Raw genomic sequence first — 25,342 nt, 5'->3', positions numbered from 1 at the left:
TTCAAATTGACATTCATTATTGAAAGGTTATAAGTGAGCGGCAATTTTGATGAGAAGTTAGTCACATTGTATTATTGGTAGGTTACGGAATTTATCTGTTGGTGGGTTACGCTAAATATCAATGTTATGGTTATATTTTTTACTGTTGGTAGGTTCCGGGACTTTTCTGTTGGGAGGTTACAATATTAAAAAAGTTTAGGGGGGTAAAAAGCGAAAGAATAGCTTATTAGAATATAGATGGTTCGTAGATTGATAAGAAGAAGACGAAGAAGAAGAGAAAGAAAAAGTGAGAGAGGTTGAGGAGCATTCACTGTGTACCATTAGCAAAGCCGCACTGGTTCCGCTTTCACGAACGTGCAAGTATTCAGGGCGGCCGTTGCGGGAGACTGGGCTCTATTTTGCGGGACAGCCGAGGCCCGCCGCTATCTAGTAGCAAACGCAGGCAGAGCCCATGCAGGCAGCTGCCGTGGCATGTTTTGTGGGCGGCGAGGGTGACCGCTGTGCGGGCCCCACCACTGTGCGGTCGCGACTGGTCGCTGCGCGGTCGGCGAAGCGGTTCCGGGCCGCGAGTGGCAGCGGCCGATCTGCATACGGGACGGTCGCTCCGCAGTGGCAGCCGACGGGCGGCGCTGCCGGGCGACCAGGTGCGGCCAGAATGGGTAATGGCGGTGCGAGTGCATCCCCGTCCGCTCCAGCAAGGCGCGCTCCGAATTACGCTGGCCACTGGCGGCCAAGGCGTGCTGCACAGTGCGCAAGAGATGAGGAGAGCTGTGGAAGGTTAATGATAATTTTAATTTTAATAACCCACAGCCTCAGTTGCAACGTTTACCTGGAATTTACCTAGGTTTCAGTCGGGATAACCCATCCTTCTTCAGAATAAAAGTACTTGCCGTTTGTCCTTTACTTTTATTCTTTAACTACCGTTTGTCCGTCCGCAGCTCGTGGTCTCGCGGTAGCGTTCTAGGTTCCCGAGCACGGGGTCCCGGGTTCGATTCCCGGCGGGGTCAGGGATTTTCACCTGCCTCGACATGACTGGGTGTTGTGTTGTCTTCATCATCATCATTCATCCCCATTACGGTTGGAGGAAGGCAATGGCAAACCACCTCCACTAGGACCTTGCCTAGTACGGCGGTGCGGGTCTCCCGCATTGTTCCCCTACGCTCTGTCAAGGAGTATGGGACTTCATCATCATCATCACCGTTTGTCCATAGTGGATATCGTCAAACCCATAAATTATCGTCAGACTGTAATAACTTACCTGAAACTGCCTCGGCCCCACTTCGCGACCGCGATGTGTCAGCCACGAGTGCTGTACTGGAACTGACCGTAGCGTCATGAGGCCCGCCTAGGCGGACACAATACCTTGCGCCTGTGCACAAACTGTGTGATAGTTAATTGTTGGGACAAGACGCGAACTTAACTCCTGGCCTTGAAATTACTAGTAAAGTGAAATAAAATGTATAGCTGAGGAAAAGGGCATATATGTTATCCTGTGCAGAACGTACTTAGATCGACTGTCTTAACATTTGTGAAGTATTCATTGGTCATGATTTGAGGAAGACATCATGTGCTTACAAGGTATGGCCTGTCTAGAAAAATTTTGTGCTTATACACGAATTTTAATCACCTAAAAGGAACTTAGGAGTGGGAAGGATAATATAAAGCCAACATCGTCATTATTATGACTAGGTCAACAAATTTTTAAGACGTAATTGTTAAGCACTTGCTTAGCTATGGTTACGACGCATGAACATCCTATCGAATTAGCACACAAATGGTCATGACTGAACTTATGAACAAGTCTATATCTAATCTGTAACATCCGGCAATACGGGCGATATAAAATAGATGGACATTATTCAAGATTAGTATATTTGACATGAAATGGTCTAGAATTAAGTCAAAAACTAATGCTCATGCTGATTGAGCTTCTTGACGAAGTTATGGTTGTGAGTTGCAGAAACAATAAAGAGTGGAACACTGGGCCTGGTGACCACTGCCATTGAACTTAGGAAATGACAGCAGAATTTTGTTTAAGGCCAAAGTGTGACTTAGCGAACATCGCTCCGTCAACACACTTAAAATAATTGATCGACATATGTCAATATGTACTTAAATAACTAGTCTAAATTATGGGAGGATGGCGCGAAAATGGTTAAATTATGTACATCAGCACAAAATTTTCCTAGATAGGCCATACCTTGTAAGTACATGATATCCTCCTCATATCATGACCAATGCATACTTCATAAATGTTAATACACTCGATCTAAGTACGTTCTGCACAGGATAACATATACGCCCTTTTCCTCAGCTATACCTTTTATTTCACTTTACTAGTAATTTCAAGGTCAGGAGTTAGGTTCGCGTCTTGTCCCAACAAGTAACTATCACACAGTTTATGCGCAGGCGCAAGGTACTGTGTCCACCTAGGCGGGCCTCATGACGCTACGGTCAGTTCCAGTACAGCTCTCGTGGCTGCCGCATCGCGGTCGCGAAGTGGGACCGAGGCAGTTTCAGATACGTTTTTACAGTCTGACGATAATTTGTGGATTTGTAGTTTTAGCTTGACTATGCCCACTATGGACAAGCGGTAGTTACTTTTATTCTGAAGAAGGTTGGGTTATCCCGACTGAAACCTAGGTAAATTCTAGATAAACGGTGCAACTGAGGCTGTTTGTTATTAAAATTATAATTAATATTTCTACAGTAGCTGATGGGGCCGCGAAATGTAGAAAATATTGAAGGTAAACCATACCTGCATCTACTTCTGGATCTGCTCATATACACAGCAAGCCGATTTCAGTGTGTGGAAAAGGTAATCTCTACCCTTTTTCACTCACATTCGGTACGTGAGAAGAACTACTGTATAAAAAAGTGAGACTGCATTCCCAGCGGTGTGGTTTGGAAACGAGTCACACATTACCTTACTTTCTGCTCAGGTTTCCAGTCACTTCCTCGTACAGGCATGATTCAGTCTGTTCTCACAACCACCAGATGTGATGATAATTTAAGAGGGTAGTCTTCTGTTTTATTTTAGTTTGGCTAAAAATGTTTTCTGGATGTTTAGGTCACTGTAGGGTTCACCCCAAGCACGGCACAAATTCCATTGTCCATTTCAAGACTACTTGGAAATAAATCACCGAAAACCATTGACCACGGTTGGGGTGGGAGAGGGGTGGAGGTGGGGGGGTGGGGGGGAAGTTCAACATCGCGGCGTATGTGACTTGTGACAGTATGTAATTTCAATGACAGCCTAACAGGCATTGTGGGTATTACTAACGCGCTCGAACCTTTGATCGGACCAGCCTGTTACAACTCCTGCTCAAATGCGCAAAACCGAACAAAAGCGTGTCGAGTCGGCAGAGCAGCGGACGAAAGAAGCTGCCAAAGAGGCCCGCAGGACCGCCATGGCCACGGAGAAGACGGTGGAGGACCTCTCTCCTTTCGTATAGGGAAGGACTGCTGTTTGGTCCAGGCGTTACTGACCTTTTAGTACCTCGAGCACTCACTTAAACTGTCTCAGTCTGGCGCCTATTCCGTCGCATCGCGTGGTCTGGACGCTGACTGTAGCAGCCACGGAGACATGTCTTGACAACAGAAGAAATATGGTCTTAGTGAGGCAGAGTACTTTCTGTTGATAGTTGAGATATCACATTCCGAAGCAAACGGTAGACTTCGAGGAGGATTTATTATTCATAGCTAACCAACCTGTACTCATCGCCACAGTTTTGGGCTGACTACTTAGGTACATCTGATTTACAGCACTGACTTCGTCTTACGGCCAGAACCGATCTGTTGGCGTCTGTCTAGTAGTCATGCGTGAAGAGCCGTTTAAATTTAGTGAGAAGGGCTCCCTTACTATGGAAAACGCAATCTTGGAGAAAACTGCTAACCCGTAAAATACTGGCACAGCAGTAATTGTCGACAGTATCTCTACACCGGGTCATAAGTATTTTGCATTTGGTACGTCTCATCCGAACTCGCAATACGTACTGTGTGATTCAGCTGTCCCTACCGCTGTCGTTTTATGCAACCTTCAATGGTATACATGAGCTCCTAAAACCAAGCGTGAGATTTTCAAATTCTCACCCTTGGTACGCCCCAGCTATTAGTCCTACAAAAAATTTACAGGTGCTTTTTTGTATGAAATTTTTTATGTAGTTACATTTTGTACCGTAATAGGTCGTCGATACAGACCGTGGTTTTCGAGTGAATCAAGAATAACGTGTAGAAATGACCTTCAAACGTACCCTTATTCCCCCACTCAGCCCCCACGGGTCAGGATTTCTAGTATGTTGTTCGTGGCACGCCCTCCTATTACTGTGCAAAAGTTTGGGACTGCAGGAGTTATTTCCCACCTTCGACCTCTTTTAGACTTCATTCACTGGAAAGTAGTACTTGTACGTCAGTGGCTTTGTCAGGCACATACAAATTGCAAAATTGACGTTTGAATAAATTTTACCTTGCGAATTTTAACAGTAAACCGTAAACAATTATATCGTTGAATTCGTCAGGCCTTCTGACTATGGAATTACTGCTTAAGTTTGGATCGCATTGCCAAAGTAATTAGTTTTAAGGTAACGTTTACAAATTCCGTTTATCCTTCATTTCGCTCCAGGCTACCTTTATGTGAATAATATCACTGAAATAGCCGTCTATGGTGGTGTCGTAATGGCCTAGTCAATAAAAGCCTAAACAGGTCGAATACCGGGAATAGTTCGTGTAGCCTGAAATATTTCTGCAGTGGTTGGAGGGAGCGCCACGAACAAAATACCAGAAATCCTCACTGGTGAGTTACAAGTGTGGAGACGGAGGTGCGTTCTCCAGGTCTCTTTTGTACGTAATTACAGAATAACTCAGTAACAGTATCCTCCAGTAAAAAGGCACCCCACTTAAAACTTTAACTACTTTACATTTGCCACAAAAAAAATGCTGTTCATATTTTCTGTTGGACTAATAGTTTTCGCGTAGCGAGAAAGAGAATGTGAAAATCTCGTGAGTGATTTTTGAAGGCCAGGTATAACTTTGCGGGTTGCAAAAAGCGACAGCGACAGAGTCAGCTTAATCACCGCGAATAAAATCATGTATGAAATTAGTGTCCAAATTAATTATTGTTGATAATTTTAGGCTAACATTGCTAACCTCATTGGCTTCGTGATCTATAATTAAACTAATTATGATGTGGCACATAATTGTTTGCTGCCCATGGAGAGGGTTGCATCACAGAACCTCCGTCGATAAACCTGCGGATGACTTGTAACTTCTCTGGTATTCCGACCATGGTTGTTTCACGGAACTTACGCAAGAGGTAATGATACGTAGCCCGACACTTCTTGGAACACAGGCTCTAAGAATATCAGTTGTAGGCTTCTCCACGATGCGCAGCGCTTTGGCCTCTGTCCCTTTAATTTGCTGAGCATCCCAGAATGCTCTCGCTCCGACTACGCGATTCCATGGCCAAATGCGCTGTCATTCGTCGGATCTTCTCATTTATTAACACTAATATGTAAAGTTCCCAGACTCAGGACAAAAACTTAACAATTTAACCTTAACGTCTTTTCTAAACCACTACTTTCGTGTATGAATTTCTTAAAATTCTCCTAAACATTCTCAGCACGGTATCTGCTTTTTCTACAGGTTTCTTCTATGGTCAGTCGACTTTAGGTCACTCTAGATGTTTTACTCTCGTGTTATTTTCGGCAGTTGCTAGTTCGTGTGATTTGTCGGCAAACGTGCCCTCGAACAGTTTGTGCATCTCATCGTGAATTTTTGCTGTGTGACACACTCATTTTTGTTGTGGCTCAACTACTACTCACCACTACAAATCATCGATCGTGTGCAGGTGTTCCTGCCATTGGCTGGTCATCTAGCATTTCAACATTCCTGAAGACAACGTCATCGTCGGTGAATAGCCACAGTGAGCTCCCAGCCAGATCAGAGTCGGGCACATCGTACCAGATTGCAAACGGGCACGATGTGCGTACTGAGTTTCGGTCTCTCTCGGCTTTACTCGGTCCTTATCGGAAGTACCTATCCAGTATACTGCGACATTTCCTTTAGTATTGCAGTGCGGCCTTTCTCGGTCGCCTAGACTACCTTCACTTTGGCAGAATGGGGGTGTCAGTGATGCTAGCAGTTTGATAGTGGTATAAAGGACGTTAACAGTTTGTAGTGTAACGACGTAAGTTTTTTATAAATGATTTTCTTTTGACATATGACCATGTGTAGACTTCGTCACCTACGTCAGTTACAACACACTTCGAAATTATTTATACTCTTTTTAAATTGTCTCAGAATGGTTCTTGAACGAAACTGTATAACATCATTTGAGTCGTATGCGCAGAATTACGTCACTCAGTCCAAATGGTTTGCGCAAACTTTTTCAATTTAGATGTCGTTTGATTCTCCTCAGAAATTATATTAATGCACGTTATCTGATTTAATAAATATTAGAAACACATTGAATAAACTTTCGAGATTCAAACTCGGGATGGACGTTGTCAAAAATTAATAATCTTGTCAAATAAATTACGTAACATAATTCTTCATAAATAAATTCTCGGAACTCGTATTTCAACTTTAGTAGCATCCACTAGTTTATTATCTTCCTACATATAGACGTGAACCTGAGCCTTGACAAGACAGAACTGAACATTTACTACATGAGTAAACTTTCTATGACGTCATTGTTCTATAAATGTTACAAATTCTCAATTATTTAATTTTTAGAAGCACGACGCAACAACTCGGTTTCAGGATCTTCTGTTGCTCTTTGGCTGTCGACCAGCGACGTATAGTGGCCAGCAATTTTCTCTCTGGTCCCGGCAGCGAAGATGCTGTCTCCGTTCGTTGCGCCGCTCTCTCCGTACATGAAACATAAAAAATAAATACAAAACTTTAGATAATTCACAGCTATTACAAATATTACAAAAATACATAAACAAAACAGTAAATTAAACTTATATTCACCTGCAAACTGGGCTGACACTGGTGGATGGGGGACGCTTCAATTTCACGTCCCACTACAAGTTCTACTGGCTGTTTACACAACACTGTGGCGGTGTAGCAATCTATCATCAGAAGCCCTTAAAAGGTTACGAGAATGACGGAGTACAAGGTCGAAAATTCTCAATATGTTTTAAGCAGTCACAGAAGCGACGGGTAGCACAGATTTGCTATGGAAAGCCATTACACAAATCACAAATTATTTAATGACTTCTTAACGTTCAAAGAGCAAAAAACTACACTGATAGACTGATGAGACTGATGGTTCCGTACACCAATAAGCACTTTGTGCTAAATTAGCAGGCATGGAGCACTTTATGAAAGTGGTGGTACAAATAGTAAATTTTCTGAATTCGAACGCATTATTCGACTGCCAGTTGCAACAGTTTTGGATGGAACTGAACGTAGAGTACTGATTACGTTTATGTTACTGCAAAGTACGTTGTTTAAGTCAAGGGACATGCAGTGATTTTCCGATTTAAAATCCCTATTGTTGAATTTATGAAGGTAATAGAAGAGCAAAAAGAACATTAGAACATTGGAGTGGAGCTGACTTCAGCCTACCCACAGTATGAAATTGCAAGGCGAGGAAAAACTTCTCTCTGACTTGCTGGGGATGTAGTTAAAAAGAAAGTCACTCTGTGGAAGGAACAATTTTTGACACAGAACACCATTTAGTTCGCTAGGCTTAGTGGATTAAGTCAAACGTAACGTTTGAAGAGTTAGTTGTGGTCGTGAGACGTTTTCTAAACGTTGCGAGGACATTGCCAACCTGTTTCGAGCTCATTTGCCATTTCTGGCGAAAGGGACGTTGTACGTTTGTCGTTAGAACTGACTGATCTGCTATGCAATTCCCGTTTAAAAGATATAGTCTGTTGCGGTGAAAGTGCCCAGTAACTCTATGTTGCTTCCCTCTGAAAGAGCCAGCCGTTGTGGCCGAGCGGTTCTAGGCGCTGCAGTCCGGAACCGCGCTGCTGCTACGGTCGCAGGTTCGAATCCTGCCTCGGGCATTGATGTGTGTGCTGTACTTGGGGTAGTTAGGTTTAAGTAGTTCTAAGTCTAGGGGACTGATGACCTTAGATGTTAAGTCCCATAGTGCTCAGAGCCATTTTTTTAACCTCTGAAAGACCTTCCTCATCTCCATAATGAGATTGTAAATGTGATAAACCACTTGTGTGTGAAAGATTATTCGATTATGAAACTCAATAAGTAACGATACGCGGGAACCTGAGTGCGACAGTCTGTGAAATTTTCTATGTCTGTATGCCGACAGTTTGTACCACATAGTAATAATAATGCCGTGTGACTAGGGCCTCCCGTAGGGTAAACCGTTCGAATGGTGCAAGTCTTTTGGGCTGACGCCACTTCGGCGACCTGCGTGTCGATGCAGACGAAATGATGATGATAAGGACAATACATCATCCAGTCTCTGAGCAGAGAAAATCTCCGACCCAGCCGGGAATAGAAACCGGGCCGTTAGGTACGACATTCCGTCGCGCTGACAACTCAGCTACCAGTGGCGGACTGTAACACATAAATATCATATTATGTCTTTAGCTTGACAAATAATTAAATGACAATGAAAATTCTGTTGTTTGTGATCCATTTTGGAGGTAAATATGGCTTATGAAACGAAGTCATATTCAGTGCGGCCGCATTGTCATTTAAATGCTGTGTGCTGTGTGTTCGCTGTTCCCCCTCCTCCTCCTCACACACAGTGTAGCGAGGTGGGGGTGTGGGTGAGTTGCGAGGGGGGGGTTTCAGGAGCCAGGAAAGAGAGCTATGACAAGCGAGCTACAGCCCTGCTCGTGTGCCAAATTCTTGGCCATCTCTGAACTAGATCATTATTCTAAACTGTGAAAAGTAACGGTGTTAATCGCTTCCCTGTGCGATTCTAGAAACCACCTTTACATTCGACGATTTCGTACCGTTATGAGCAATGTGTTGAATTCTGTATCCAAGCATGTAGCGTAACTACCACACGCTATGCTACATTGTTCTTTTTTTCATATGTTAATATGAAGATTATTTTGCTATCTACATCTACATCTACATCCATACTCCGCAAGCCACCTGACGGTGTGTGGCGGAGGGTACCTTCAGTACCTCTATCGGTTCTCTCTTCTATTCCAGTCTCGTATTGTTCTTGGAAAGAAGGATTGTTGGTATGCCTCTGTGTGGGCTCTAATCTCTCTGATTTTATACTCATGGTCTCTTCGCGAGATATACGTAGGAGGGAGCAATATACTGCTTGACTCTTCGGTGAAGGTATGTTCTCGAAACTTTGACAAAAGCCCGTACCGAGCTACTGAGCGTCTCTCCTGCAGAGTCTTCCACTGGAGTTTATCTATCATCTCCGTAACGCTTTCGCGATTACTAAATGATCCTGTAACGAAGCGCGCTGCTCTCCGTTGGATCTTCTCTATGTCTTGTATCAACCCTATCTGGTACGGATCCCACACTGCTGAGCAGTATTCTAGCAGTGGGCGAACAAGCGTACTGTAACCTACTTCCTTTGTTTTCGGATTGCATTTCCTTAGGATTCTTCCAATGAATCTCAGTCTGGCATCTGCATTACCGACAATCAACTTTATATGATCATTCCATTTTAAATCACTCCTAATGCGTACTCCCAGATAATTTATGGTATTAACTGCTTCCAGTTGCTGACCTGCTATTTTGTAGCTAAATGATAAAGGATCTATCTTTCTGTGTATTCGCAGCACATTACACTTGTCTACATTGAGATTCAATTGCCATTCCCTGCACCATGCGTCAATTCGCTGCAGATCCTCCTGCATTTCAGTACAATTTTCCATTGTTACAACCTCTCGATACACCACAGCATCATCTGCAAAAAGCCTCAGTGAACTTCCGATGTTACCCACAAGGTCATTTATGTATATTGTGAATAGCAACGGTCCTTTGACACTCCCCTGCGGCACACCTGAAATCACTCTTACTTCGGAAGACTTCTCTCCATTGAGAATAACATGCTGCGCCCTGTTATCTAGGAACTCTTCAATCCAATCACACAATTGGTCTGATAGTCCATATGCTCTTACTTTGTTCATTAAACGACTGTGGGGAACTGTATCGAACGCCTTGCGGAAGTCAAGAAACACGGCATCTACCTGTGAACCAGTGTCTATGGCCCTCTGAGTCTCGTGGACGAATAGCGCGAGCTGGGTTTCACATGACCGTCTTTTTCGAAACCCATGCTGATTCCTACGGAGTAGATTTCTCGTCTCCAGAAAAGTCATTACACTCGAACACAATACGTGTTCCAAAATTCGATGCAAGGACCTATGCATAGCGTACAAAATAACTCCTACATTGAAGTTTTTGTACACGAAGTATCAATATTAGCACCCCAGTATTGAGAATTAATTAGGACTACTTGAAGGAATAACAGCACCATAACCTTATGACATTACAACTAGATTTTAAGTTCAATTCGCCGCCGAATAAGTACCTTCCGTATCTCATGTTTAAAGCCAACCTGTTACAGACTAAATATCTCGGCTCGACTGAAAAAGAGCACAGGTCACTCCTCTTAACACAAAAATCCAAAGATAAGATGCACAGAATATAATAATAATCGCTGACACCAGCAAGTTGCACGATTCTGGAGCATATGTTGAGCGCAAATATTAAGAAGTCTCTGGAGAAAATTAAGTTTCCCTCAAAGAGTCTGTACGAATTTCGGGAAAAACTACTCATGTGAAACAGCTATCTCCATATTTATACACGATGCCTTACGATAAATGGAGGTAGCTGGCCAGTTGGTTTCCGTGCTCGTAGAAAGGCGTTCGATATATACTGAAGCGCCAAAGAAACCGGTATGGACTCATGCAAACTTCCGGGTTCTATCAATTGCAACCATAACTTTAATACAATGGCAATGGTAATGTTAATCAGAACATTTGGAGGAATTGTGGTCTAAATAACATTAGTTAAATTTTTCTTAATATCACATGACATATGATGGCTAAGGAAACCCCACACAAACATTTTATCTGAAAATCGCTTTCAATAATATGCGGTCTATAGTTAACAAAGTGATCAACGCACCCCACTAACCAGAACTAATCGCTTTATCTGACTTCAAAAATGTGAATCTTTGGTATGGCCCGAAAACTAGGCTAGTATCAAGCATCTATACTCTGCTATTGCACAAAGCAAAATATGATTCCAAAGAACAGGGTGGTTAGAAGCACATATTGAGGCCCTACGCCGTAGCAGCGAATACTTGACCCTTCTGCAGTTGAGGGCGGCACAGCACGACTTGCTCGCGAGCGCAGTAACGGACAGAGGCAATCTGTTGTTAACAGCGCGCGCCCGGAAATACGCAAGTATGCAGTCTCTCGTACGGCTGATGTGGAATGCAGATACTTCACTACGAGACTCTGAAACGCCGGTGGATTCCAGTGTCCAGGTGGACACATTTGATGGTCTGACAAACCAATATGACTCTGTGACACAGCTATGCATGACGGAATATGTCAAACGTTTGGACGGCCAACTAATAGCAAATAAGTACGCTCATGAATTACTCGTCATGTGCGCATTTGCTCCATGTCTTTGCTAATAGCATTACTTGGATGGAAGCACAGCCCTCTATATAAAAAAAATTGTTATCTTCCCTGTTCCATCTGCTTCGAACTTTCTAAAGAACGGCCATAAACTCGCTAAAAGCCTCGTGTCTCCACAAATATGTTTTCTGGCAGAGTGTGGACGCCTGGGCGCCACTAGAGTGTCCTACAGAATTAACAAAAACTATCGGTCTCATCCACTTTCTACCTACGAAGGGCCCATACTCTGATTTATTGCCGGCCATTAAGTCATACTATGCACCGATCAAAGCTGCAGCAAGTCCTTGGCCCTAGTCAGCCTACCCGGAAGCGGCGGCCGACCTGTCCGGCGACACCCAGTATGTTCGCACAATGAGACCAGGGGACTTGGCTGTCGGCAAACGTTTTCACCCAGGTTCCGCAGAAAAAGCTCCCCTCAGCTCTCAGCCGTCGTATGCTTTTACTGCTGTCAATTAACTCGGCACCCTCATCCTTCGCACACAGGCAAAGCCTACTGCTATGCCTTCACTAGAGCACACATGAAAGGGCTTTAACTACTGTAAACCATTTCATCATATGAATGAAGTCAGATCGTATCAGGTGTAGCAACCAAATAATAAAGATCACCTTCCCTATGAACATTAAGCAGCGTGACACCGTATCAGAAGTGAGAGTGCTCTGCAATCTCTCTTATGTGCATTCACCTTCAGAGATATGTAAAATGGCAGATACGGCACTGCGGTCAGCAACAACTACACTCCTGGAGATGGAAAAAAGAACACATTGACACCGGTGTGTCTGACCCACCATACTTGCTCCGGACACTGCGAGAGGGCTGTACAAGCAATGATCACACGAACGGCACAGCGGATACACCAGGAACCGCGGTGTTGGCCGTCGAATGGCGCTAGCTGCGCAGCATTTGTGCACCGCCGCCGTCAGTGTCAGCCAGTTTGCCGTGGCATACGGAGCTCCATCGCAGTCTTTAACACTGGTAGCATGCCGCGACAGCGTGGACGTGAACCGTATGTGCAGTTGACAGACTTTGAGCGAGGGCGTATAGTGGGCATGCGGGAGGCCGGGTGGACGTACCGCCGAATTGCTCAACACGTGGGGCGTGAGGTCCCCACAGTACATCGATGTTGTCGCCAGTGGTCGGCTGAAGGTGCACGTGCCCGTCGACCTGGGACCGGACCGCAGCGACGCACGGATGCACGCCAAGACCGTAGGATCTTACGCAGTGCCGTAGGGGACCGCACCGCCACTTCCCAGCAAATTAGGGACACTGTTGCTCCTGGGGTATCGGCGAGGACCATTCGCAATCGTCTCCATGAAGCTGGGATACGGTCCCGCACACCGTTAGGCTGTCTTCCGCTCACGCCCCAACATCGTGCAGCCCGCCTCCAGTGGTGTCGCGACAGGCGTGAATGGAGGGACGAATGGAGACGTGTCGTCTTCAGCGATGAGAGTCGCTTCTGCCTTGGTGCCAATGATGGTCGTATGCGTGTTTGGCGCCGTGCAGGTGAGCGCCACAATCAGGACTGCATACGACCGAGGCACACAGGGCCAACACCCGGCATCATGGTGTGGGGAGCGATCTCCTACACTGGCCGTACACCACTGGTGATCGTCGAGGGGACACTGAATAGTGCACGGTACACCCAAACCGTCATCGAACCCATCGTTGTACCATTCCTAGACCGGCAAGGGAACTTGCTGTTCCAACAGGACAATGCACGTCCGCATGTATCCCGTGCCACCCAACGTGCTCTAGAAGGTGTAAGTCAACTACCCTGGCCAGCTAGATCTCCGGATCTGTCCCCCATTGAGCATGTTTGGGACTGGATGAAGCGTCGTCTCACGCGGTCTGCACGTCCAGCACGAACGCTGGTCCAACTGAGGCGCCAGGTGGAAATGGCATGGCAAGCCGTTCCACAGGACTACATCCAGCATCTCTACGATCGTCTCCATGGGAGAATAGCAGCCTGCATTGCTGCGAAAGGTGGATATACACTGTACTAGTGCCGAGATTGTGCATGCTCTGTAGCCTGTGTCTATGTGCCTGTGGTTCTGTCAGTGTGATCATGTGATGTATCTGACCCCAGGATTGTGTCAATATAGTTTCCCCTTCCTGGGACAATGAATTCACGGTGTTCTTATTTCAATTTCCAGGAGTGTATTAAGACAACAAGTGTCTGGCACATTTGTTAGATCGGTTACTGCTGCTAATTGGAAGGTTACAATATGTAAGTGAGTTTGATTGTGATGTTATAGTCGGCGCAGCATCTCCGAGGTAGCGATGAAGTGGGGATTTTCCTGTAGGACCATTTCACGAGAATACCGTAAATATCAGGAAACTGGTAAAGCATCAAATCTTCTGTTGCGGTTGCTGGAAGAAGATCTTGCAAGATCGGGACTGACGAGGACTGAAGAGCATCATTCAGTGTGACAAAAGAGGAACCCTTTCGCAAACTGCTGCAGATTTCAATACTGGTCCATCAACAAGTGTCAGTGGGTTAACTGTTCAACGAAACATCATCGATATGGGCTTTCAGAGTGGAAGGCCCACCCGTGTACCCTTGATGACTTCACGACACAAGCCTTTACGTCTCGCCTGGGCCCGTCAGCACTGAGCACTGACATTGGACTCTTGATCAACGAGTCTGGTCGGACGAGTCTCGTTTCACATTGTATTGAGCGGACTTGAACGGGTATGGAGACCGCCTCATGAATCCATGGACCCTGCATGTCACCAGGGGTGTTTTCAAGCAGGTGGAGGCTCTGTAATGGTGTGGGGCGTGTGCAGTTGGAGTGATATGGAACCCCTGATACGTCGAGAAACCAATCTTACAGTTACACGAAGGTAAGGATCCTGCTTGATCACCTGCATCCATTCGTGTCCATTGTGCATTCCGACGGACATCGTCAATTCCAGCAGGACAATGTGATACCCTACACATCGATTAAAATGAATCAATTTAAATTTGGATTTAATTAAATTCAGCGCAACTTGTATATGAACACAGATAAACTGACATCATGGCGATTTGTGCTGGCAGCGGTTACTAGTAACTACACACACAATTTAGGCCGTAACATTATCATTCTTTATTAACCTACTTATTTTTTCATTTGAATTTTACATAATTTTGCTCATAGTTTGAATTCCATTAAATACACGTAAATTACAATTACAGCAAAAAAGCAGACAAAATCTGATGAAAATGATTTACCGTTTGTAGCTGTAAACTAAATGACTAGAAGGCAGGAGTATAAACAGTTTTTGTGTCGAAAACTCAGACTATGAATAATTAAACTCTAATTGACACCCAAACTATGGTACTTAGAAGTTAGTATAATGTGTTTTTTTTTAAGCAGAAGTTCAGTGCGCATCTAATGGCGCACACAATTTCCTTTTAATTTATGTAAAGCTGTAAAATTATGCCGCTGATTATGTGACACCTGTGTGAAGTTAGTGGATGTATCTTTCGTAGGTGGGAGGCACTGAGAGTTTGAGAAGGGGTTAGTTTTTGGAAGGGATGGCCGAGGCTATAAAGCAGCGGCAGTCATCTTCTTTGCTCAAGAGCCAGTACCGACAATGTGGGCGACACCTCACGCCACATGTGCTCCCATCTTATTGTTAGTTGGTAACTTACATATATCAGTACGTTATGAGGCCCAAACAGGCTAGCTTCATTTAGTGCACGGTAAATTTGCCTCAGACCTCCAAATACAGATGGCTAAACGTCGGCACTATCCGGAACATGTAGCGTCGAATATCACTGTTCTGGATTTATGTCCCCTCAGCGACCCATAAGTTCTTAAACTCTAATTGCCTGAAGAAGTATTGTTGCGTTCTCCGTGTGAGTGGATGATTAATTGATTAATGACACTAACGCTACTCATATATTGACGGAAAAAATCGCAAAAAAACAAAAAATAGTTAGTTTACGATAGTGAAATTTCGGGAATGAATTCGTCTAGGTATCATATTTCAGTGCTTAACGTTGCAAGATCACAAGTTAGTGTACGGGTGATTTAAGCCATTGTAGATATGAAATGCTAGTACAATAACAACCGGTGTAACCGCCAGATTGACGAATGCAAGCATGAAAAGTTCCATGCGTTGTGTTGTACAGATGCCGAATATCTGTCTGTGGGATGGAGTTCAAAGTCTGCTGCACTTGTCGATGTATACAGGGACGGTTAACTCTGGTTGCGGATGAGGCTGGAGTTGTCCTCCGATGATGTCCCACATGTGCTCGATTGGAGACAGAGCTGGCGATAGAGGAGGCCAAGGCAACATTTTGACACCTTGCAGAACATGTTGGGTTACAAGGGCGGTATGTGGACAAGCGCTATCCTGTTGGAAAACGCTCCTGGAATGCTGTTCATGAATGGTCGAATCATCAGATCGACATACAGTTTTGTTCTCAGGGTGTGTGGGACGAACACGATAGTGCTCCTGCTTCTGTGTTTGAACTATTTCGCGTTCTGTGTGGGCTCTTACGAATTTTGTACAATTTCCGACATAGTTTCTGGCACCGTCGTAGACTTATTTGAGGTTGGTTTGGACTATGTAAATTTTGCAGTGTACCACAGCATTTAGTGGAAACGTCATTTGAACTCCATAGTGTTGTGTCGGTTTCAGTAAGGATATTTTACCGTAATTTGTAGCTGTGAACACTGTCTGGTGTTTTTACAGCTAGTTCGTTAACTTATTAAATTTGTGGCGTATTGTTATCCACCACTGGGGACTCGAGTCACATCACTTAAGGATGCATAATAGCTAGTGTGAAATACCGGAGAGAATACGGTCTGTAGATTGCACAATAAATTTCATTTGTGGAAACTTGAATGACTGTAAGTGGTGTTAGGGGTTTAAAATCTGCACCTATGTTTGAATGTAGCAGCTAGTGGAATTCTTACCAGTTGTCAGTAACCATTCGATACTTCTATTCTAAACTAAAGTGTCAAAATTTAAGGCAAATAAATCTGGCCCTACACGAAAAGAAGCAGAGCGCAATTTTGTTAACAAAATTTAATTCATTCCACGTATCGTCACAACACTATCATTTCGAGGAACGCTATTGATAAAATTTAGAGAAGCGACATCTGAAACTGACTGCAAAACGATCCTACTGCCGCCAGCGACGTTCCGTGTAAGGAAGACGAACATAAGAGAAATTACGGCTCATGCGAAGACATTTAAACAGTCTGTTTGCCCGCGCTCTATTTGCGACTGAACAAGAACGAAAGTGACTAGAAGTGGTACTGCATTCCGCCCGCCACTCACCGTATGCTGGTTTGCGGAGTATGTACGTAGATAACAGATGTATATTACAGCATTGATGGTGAAATTCTTGAGCATGTCACGCAGCATAAGTATTCAGAGGTAACAGAAAGCAACATGCAGCTATGGAAATAAATTACGCATTTCTGGGGCTGCAACACACCGATATAGCCCATACGAAACCTAGAACAAGCGATCGTGGAACATAAATATCGATATTGTGAGCGATTAGATCACACAGAAAGACATATATAAGGGACTGTCAAAATAGAACGAGACAGAGGCAAGAAAATGTTTGTTATTTCAAAAGTAACTGTCATAATTCTTAAAACGGCGGGCGTTGAATATGTAATGCAACACTTTTTTCTTGGCCAATTTCGGTTGAATTTGTTGTGTGACATGGTGGAACATTACCGCTTCAGCTCCTTTATTTTTATAAATTTCCGATTGGTTGCGGAGCTATACCTAGCCTTCAAAATGCTGCCTGTAAAGTAGGTGCGTTCCAAGCACCGTGCTGTCATGGAGTTTCTTTTGGCAGAAAATCAGAGCATTACAGGTATTAATAGGCATTTGCAGAATGTCTACGGCGACCTGGCAGTCAAAAGCAGCACGATCAGTTGTTGGGCGAGGCGTTGTCATCATGGCAACCAATTCGCGCACATTTGTGCGATGAGCTGATCGTTGGCCTGCCGCACACCGCTGTGGCTCCTGTGATGTTCGAACGTGTGGACAGTCTCATTCGAGGTGATCGATGGATTACAAGTACTCTAAGTAGGCTGTTTAGGTTTTTATATTGGTAACGCCACGCTCTGTATGAAAATCACTGGCTGAGCTGTGTGCAGTGTGTGGCTGGGTTGCATTGTTGTTTGCTATTGTAGTGTTGGGCAGTTGACTGTTAACAGCGCGTAGCGTTGCGCAGTTGGAAGTGAGCCGCCAGTAGCGGTGGATGTGGGGAGAGAGATGGCGGAGTTTTGAGAGCGCATGATGTGGACGTGTGTCCATCAGAGAGAGTAAATTTGTAAGACTGGATGCAATGAACTGCTATATATATTAAGGCTTTTGAACACTATTAAGGTAAATACATTGTTTGCTCCTTATCAAAATCTTTCATTTCCTAACTATGCCTACCAGCAGTTGGTCCCTTCAGTAGTTAGAATCTTTTATTAGCAGTTAGTCCCTTCAGTAGTTAGAATCTTTTATTTAGCTGGCAGTAGTGGCGCTCGCTGTATTGCAGTAGTTCAAGTAACGAATATTTTTGTGAGGTAAGTGATTGATGAAAGGTATAGATTACTGTTAGTCAGGGCCATTCTTTTGTAGGGATTTTTGAAAGTCAGATTGCGCTGCGCTACAAATATTGTGTGTCAGTTTAGTGTTGATCAGAATAGGCAAAGAGCGAAATATCTGAGTACGATCAGTTCTGCTCAGCTGCTTGAAAATCAAATAATGTAAGAGGTTTATCAGCACAGTAATTCATTAATTTTTCTAAGGGGACATTTCAGTACCTCACTGAACAGCCGGAGTGCTGGCACATTCGTCTACCATTTGGGGTACGCAAAGGTGTGTGTCTGATGTGTTCCTTGCCGCCTAACGAAAGAGCAGCGAAGAACTATATGTGCGGAATTTCTCGCACTTTACGAGGCTGATCGTGATAATTGTTGCTCATAGGCGATGAAACATGGGTTCATTTCTTCGAATCGAAAACAAAACGGGAATCGAAGGAGTGGCACCATGCCATCTCCCCTCCAAAAAAACTATCAAAGCCGTACCGTCAGCAGGTAAAGTCAAGGCGACGGTCTTTAGGGATTCCGAAGGGGTTGTTCTGTTTGAAGGCCTCGCTCCTGGTGCATGGATTAAGTCCAAAGTGTACTGTGCTGCCGTCAGTAAATAGCGTGTTCATCGGCACAGAAATGTAAACTAACTTCTTGTTCGCCATGACAACGCAACTTCTCAAACAGCTTTGCACAACCGAGAGAAGCTCAGAAAACTTCATTGGACCGCCCTTCTTCATCCACCCAACAACACGGATCTCCCAGCCTCCGACCTCCACCTATTTGGCCCAATGAAAGATGGACTTTGCGGGAAGCAGTACGTACGTGAATGATTGAGGGGGCGGGGGGGTTTGTGACGCAGAAAGACGTTGTCTCTGGCATCCCAAGTAGAGTGATACCCTGCGGCGAAACGGGACCTCCCAGTACCTAGAAAGTTGGCATAAGGGTTGCGTGGGTAAACTGAGATTACGCTGAAAAAGGAAAAAAAAGAAGAAAATAAAGATCAAGGAATAATATGGTAATATGGCGTACTGGAATCCTGAATAAAACCAAACTGCTTTCAGAAAAAAAGTGTTGCAATTGTAAAACGTGTATATTTCTATTATACATTGTCAAACCACAATTTATGAAAGATGTTTATATTTTATTAATAGGATACAGTAGGAATAATTAATATTTGTCATGTTGGAAATAATTGTGGTAGCTGGGAATGTCTGCACCAAAGTATTGTTGGCGGAAGAGACCGCACATTGATATAATTTTAAAAAGCGCGGGATAGACCGCGTACGGATACATTTTAAGAACGGAGCGGGAAAGACCTGGCATTGATACATTTTTAATGGTAGCAGGGATTGTCTGCACAAGAATGCATTGTTGCCGGGAGAGACCACACTTAAGTGTTCGTAGCAAGTCAGTAGTAAGCGAGATGTGATGCGAGTCTGTAGCAGGTCTGAAGCGAGAGGTTGAGAGGAGCGGTGTTCCTGCCAGCCACTAGCTATGATTTACAAGAGATTATAAACGGATGTACAGAGACATCAGGTAACTATTATCGTAAGAGGAACTAATATTATTGAATTATTTTTTTGAGAAACTCAAGACTACTGAAGGTATGTTTGCGCAATGCTAGTTGTAAGATTATTGTAAAAAGTAAGTCCCATTGGAACGTTTGTAAAATCATTTCATTACCAACAGTAAAAATCTGAAGAATCGTTTTCAGAATACAGTTAATTTTTGCCAGCAATATTGCATTACTGATTATAATCCATCCCAAAAACCATCAACGTAAAACTTTGCAAAACTTTATTGTTGTCAAGAAATAGTTTATCTATGAATTACGTAACTTCAGTCAAATTAATTAAAGAATAACGTCAGCTTTGCTATTAAAGAATAACGTTAGCTCTGGTAATGAATAGAGCCACTAATTATGAGAGCCCACCAGCACCTAATAGAGTATAGTAAAACAGAGTAAGTATATTCCTGTCGCAGTTGGATGTAGCAGTCAGACGGCGATCCAGTAACAGTAAAAAAAGGTAAAGCAACAGTTTTGGGTTATTGCAGGTAACGACTGAGGACCACCACGACGACACGTTCTATGTTTCGTCGAAATAATCAGAAAATCACTTTTAATGCGCAACATTTAGATTTGTATACGAAGATTGCACTTATTATTATTGATAAAGAGAATTAATTTCAGAGGGAAGGTTTCATTTGTTATTATTAAGCAAGAGAAAGAAATCCTAATGGAAGGTTTCATAGGTTTTTGTAGAAGGGAAGGTTGCGTAACAAAAGAGATATAGAGCAGACGAGAAGGTTTCACAACAGTTACTGAAAGCTTCCACTTTTATTCAACGGTGACACAAGGCGGTCTGTGCCTTCATGGAAAAATGTTTCCCGTTGACTACATAATAGTAATTGTGCACAGTTACGCACATCTTCTTCCGAAGCAAATCGACAGCCGCGAATGACTTTCTACATGGCTACAAAAATGGGATACCGCATGGGAAGAGATCGGGACTGTGTGGGGGCTTCCCATCTAAACGTCCACAACGTTGTCGAAGTACCATTAGTAACGTGTGGGCATGCTCTACGCTGCAAAAGAATCATACCGTTCGCCAGCATTCATGGGTGTTTCGACTTGATGACGTCCGTCAATTTTTGCGAAGTGTCCACGTACCAGTATGCGTTAAGATCGGAATCGTGTACCGGCAGTGAGCAGCGGGATGACGTCGGCGTCATTCCGTTGCCCGCCCACATGTTGACAGTGTTCTTTCGACTAGGCTCCAGACATTTCACTAGGAAGCCCATACATATACTCCATGCACTCCCACTCTCTCAATAACGACTTCCATATTTTTGATGTCTGAAAGAGAGACATCCGGGCAAAATCATGATTCCGCAGAAACCGCTAAAATTTTGCCATGAATGCACCATCCATATTGTCTCACACTGCGATAAATGTATTTACAGTTATGGCGTACACTTTTGAAATAACAAACAGTGTATTTACTTTTTCCCCATGCCTCGTTTGCATTTGACAGCCACATATTGATAGTCATTTCTCAATCCCCCAATATGCGAATTGAATACGGCAGAGTATCGGTAACACAGGTACGATTCACGCTCCGATACGTTCTGTAGGGTGGCTTGGTGAGCACGTAAGTAGAAACTGCAGATAATGTTTCATATTTTAACAACTAGCTTACCGATAGCTGCTTCGCTCGTATAGACTGTATGGTCTGCACAGGTCTTTTACTTTTGTTTTTATTTAATCGAATTTTTATATGTTGTTCATGAATTTGCAACATCCTCTAAACGTTTCATGCTACTTGAGGCCATAGAAGCATGGTCTTTTCCGAATGTACTTCTGACCAAAAGACAATACTGGTAGCAGCAGTCGGAAGTCTTTATTAATGCTGGCTTTTGAGTTCTTGTGGTGACTTCTCCAGAAAAACTTTCATCCCATAAAACTTATATCTTCATGTCTAAGCAAGAAGTGAAATTACAAATGTCATAGAGCTAACTTTCAAGATTCTTTCATAATGAAATAATTTATTAAAGCTTTTCATCCAGTATCTCTCACTTCCTTACGGGGCTGACTTCCCAAGAACAGTGAAACACTTACTTTTAAATTTCTAACGTAGAAGTAAAAAAAAATTCCAGAGATGTAGCTTTAAAAATGCTGTAGTAGTTCTTTAATCATGATTTATTATTAAAAAAATTTCACGCACTATTTCACCCACACGGGTTCTAAATTTGCTAAAATTTAGAGGAACGCATTTTTCTTTTTTTTTCTTTTTGTTTTTGACCATGAAACCAAATACCAATTTTCGTTATTGTAGCTTTGATTAGCTACATATTTTCAAAACAACTTTATCTCTCCTACTTCACCTCCTTAGGGATGCGTGCGGTTCTAGTCTGGAACCGAGCGACCGCTACGGTCGCAGGTTCGAATCCTGCCTTTGGCATGAATGTGTGTGATGTCCTTAGGTTAGTCAGGTTTAATTAGTTCTAAGTTCTAGGCGACTGATGACCTCAGAAGTTAAGTCGCATAGTGCTCAGATCAATTTGAACCATTTTTTGAACCTTAGGGATGAAATTTCGAACAATCCGTTACAGAACGATGCCTATAGTATAAGATCCACACTGCCCAAATTTCAAGTTTCTATCTTTAGCGGATTGGGGTGGGTGACGATGTCTGTGAATTATTGACCACAATTTTTCCTTTTAAGTCTATACAGAAATCTATTGAAGCCGCCTAATGTTAGTACTTATTTACAGTGCGTGAAACGCAGAGATCCCAGCTCTCCTTTTTTCACATTATTCGGGGGAAGAAATTCTAGGTTAGCGTGTACTACTCTCAAGCTTTTAAGAATACTCTCGACTGTTAAAGAATATTTTCGAATATTCGAAAATATCCTGGAATGTTCCAGAATACGACTTGGAGACGGCACACATCGCAGTGATCCCCGCACTCCAGGCAAAATGGTCCTAAACGACGAATAGTGCAACTTAGCAAGGCAGAGGAACAACTCCTCGAGAAATCGTATCCGCTTACAAAGCGAATCTATGTAAGCAAAGAACGGTTGTGTGAGCAAACAACTGTGTCAACAAAAACGTAGATCAACAAACAATGAATATGATACCTGGGGTAGAAAGAAATAATTAAATAGGTTAGTAGAATGACGAAACAATACGAACGTGTACACTTCGTAATGGAATTCTTAAGCACGGTCAGTTTTTTCCGGTATTCGGTCACAAGATATCTTCTAAGCAACATCATAGAATTGGAAATATTAACCGGAAAGGATACGTGGAAATCAGTAGTCACACCATGAATTACACTCATTTCTTCTTACTGTCCAGTGGTATTAGAAACCCTCAGTTACCGCTAATCTAAGCGTATAATACCACTTTCAATTAAAGAACAAGGGGAAACATTCCAATGAAACATTGAATTTAAACTATTCGTATTTCTCTCATAGACAGACATACGTAGCGGTTGAATAACCACAAAATTCATTCGTCTTTGCACCTGAAACCGAAACATTAAATATAGTTTTGTGGGAATATACTTTAAATACCTTAAATGCCATGAAACTAAGATAATTAATAGCAGATTTCCTCCACTTAAGGAATCAAACTGGATGAGACAGACTCAGCGAAGCAGGTCGTTTTCAGCTGGAGAAAATAATTATTCATTGCACAAGACACGTTAGAAAAGCACTCTATCAGATAAGTGCCAGGACCGTATTAAGAACCGTAAGATAACTCGCAGCTGAAAAAAATTTGACTCTCATATAAAGCAGAAGTTGAACGTGCTTCTACGGAGCCCCAAATTAAATTTACTCTTTAGCCATATCTGCGACGTCAATTGTGTTTGAAGTGAGATGTGTAATTTGAGTCCTCAGGAGCATGTTGCATGAACAACGATCAGTAGATTAAACTCAGCTTTTATAACTTTTTTGAACGAGATTGTAAGCCGATAGCCTATTGTAACTGTGAAGCACTGAACTGAATTACAAACACGCGGTCGTAAATGCACCGACTACGATCAAGCCATATTGGTGACAGCTGAAATCAGCTTAACAGGAACACGTAGAAGGCCAGTTCCACCCTATGCCCTACAGATGGAGCTGCCTCTGGACTAGCTTTTATAACTTTTTTGAACGAGATTGTAAGCCGACAGCCTATTGTAACTGTGAGGCACTGAATTGAATCACAAACACGCGGTCGTAAATGCACCGACTACGATCAAGCCATATTGGTGACAGCTGAAATCAGCTTAACAGGAACACGTAGAAGGCCAGTTCCACCCTATGCCCTACAGATGGGGCTGTCTCTGGACTTCCACCAGCCTCGAAGGTGACCGCGTGACCGTGAAAACCCGTGCCTTGGACAGCACAATGGCTGCTCTTTTCCCATGGGCGCTTTTCGCGTACAGCTCAAAATTAAAGCTTAGTCCAATATCAATAAATAGTGAACCACATTTGTCACTGAAGAGCTATTAGGCTCACCTGAAGCGGAAAAGATGGATGATTGCGCGTGTGAAGACGCGCCTTCGATATCCGGATTAGTTTATAAGATATTGTAAGTTAAATGTTATATATAATTCCTGATAGCAACAAAGGATGTGTCTACAGATACATCTCGCAGAACTGTATCGGACTGTGATAGTAGATAGCTCCTAGCTGATATAGACCGTGTGAACAGCCTAGAACGTTGATTTTCAGTGAACTGATGAGAGATGTATTTTCTTTCGTCATCTATACTACATCCACATTCCCATACAACCGTACGGTCGCAAGATGTTCTCAGAACCGCTAATCTCTGTACTACAGCCGCTTCACATAGAGATACTAACATATGTCTTCAAGTGCCAGTTTATATTTCACATTTACGAGTTGCTACATGCAAGTATACATCTAAGTTGCCTGGCTTGAGAGAGTCATTAAAAATTTTAATCATACGTTTCCTCTTTTTGTGCAGTGCAACAACTAATATTTTTCTAACATGTAAAGCAAGTTGCCAGTCTTTGCAGTACATTAGAATCTAGTGGAGATCCGGCAAGTTACGTGTGCAGGTTTTTAAGCAAACAAAATTTTAGTGTAGTTAATTGTATCATCTGCAAAAATGCTGAGGTTACCATTAGTACTGACTACCAGACCATTAATACATAATAGCAGAGTAAGGGCTGCAAAGAACTCACTGAGCCAACCATTGAATTACTTATACTCGTGACCCTCCACCCTAGATCGGATCAACCAATGTTCCTAACAAAAAATTATTAGAAGTGACACATATTGTTTTACACCCGACATGATAGAACACTAATTAATAAGGACTGGAGTGACACTAATTTGAATAGAACTTGTCAACCTCGTTGCAGTCACCTTTCGAAATACGAGAGCTAGAGTAAGGTTCAGAAATGAATTCTCTGAAACTTTTGAGATTCATACTGGCCTTCTACAAGGCCATGGAATGTCTCCGTTTTTGTTCAGTTGTGTGCTGGAAAAAACAGTGCTTGAATGGAACAGGATTTGCCCACCGTCTATTAAGATAGGAAGAAATATTCGATTTCACTGCCTTGCATTTGCAGATGATTTGTCACTGTTAACAAACAATAATGATGGAGCAAAGGTTCAAATTGAACAACTAGAACGATTAGCGGCAAAGGTGGCATTGCAAATTTCGTTTGAGTA

This window comes from Schistocerca cancellata, chromosome 6 (genome assembly GCF_023864275.1).
Source record: "Schistocerca cancellata isolate TAMUIC-IGC-003103 chromosome 6, iqSchCanc2.1, whole genome shotgun sequence".
Classification (NCBI taxonomy): Eukaryota; Metazoa; Arthropoda; class Insecta; order Orthoptera; family Acrididae; genus Schistocerca; species Schistocerca cancellata.
The sequence above is the reverse complement of the archived record's forward strand: the minus strand, read 5'-3'. Positions refer to the sequence as shown.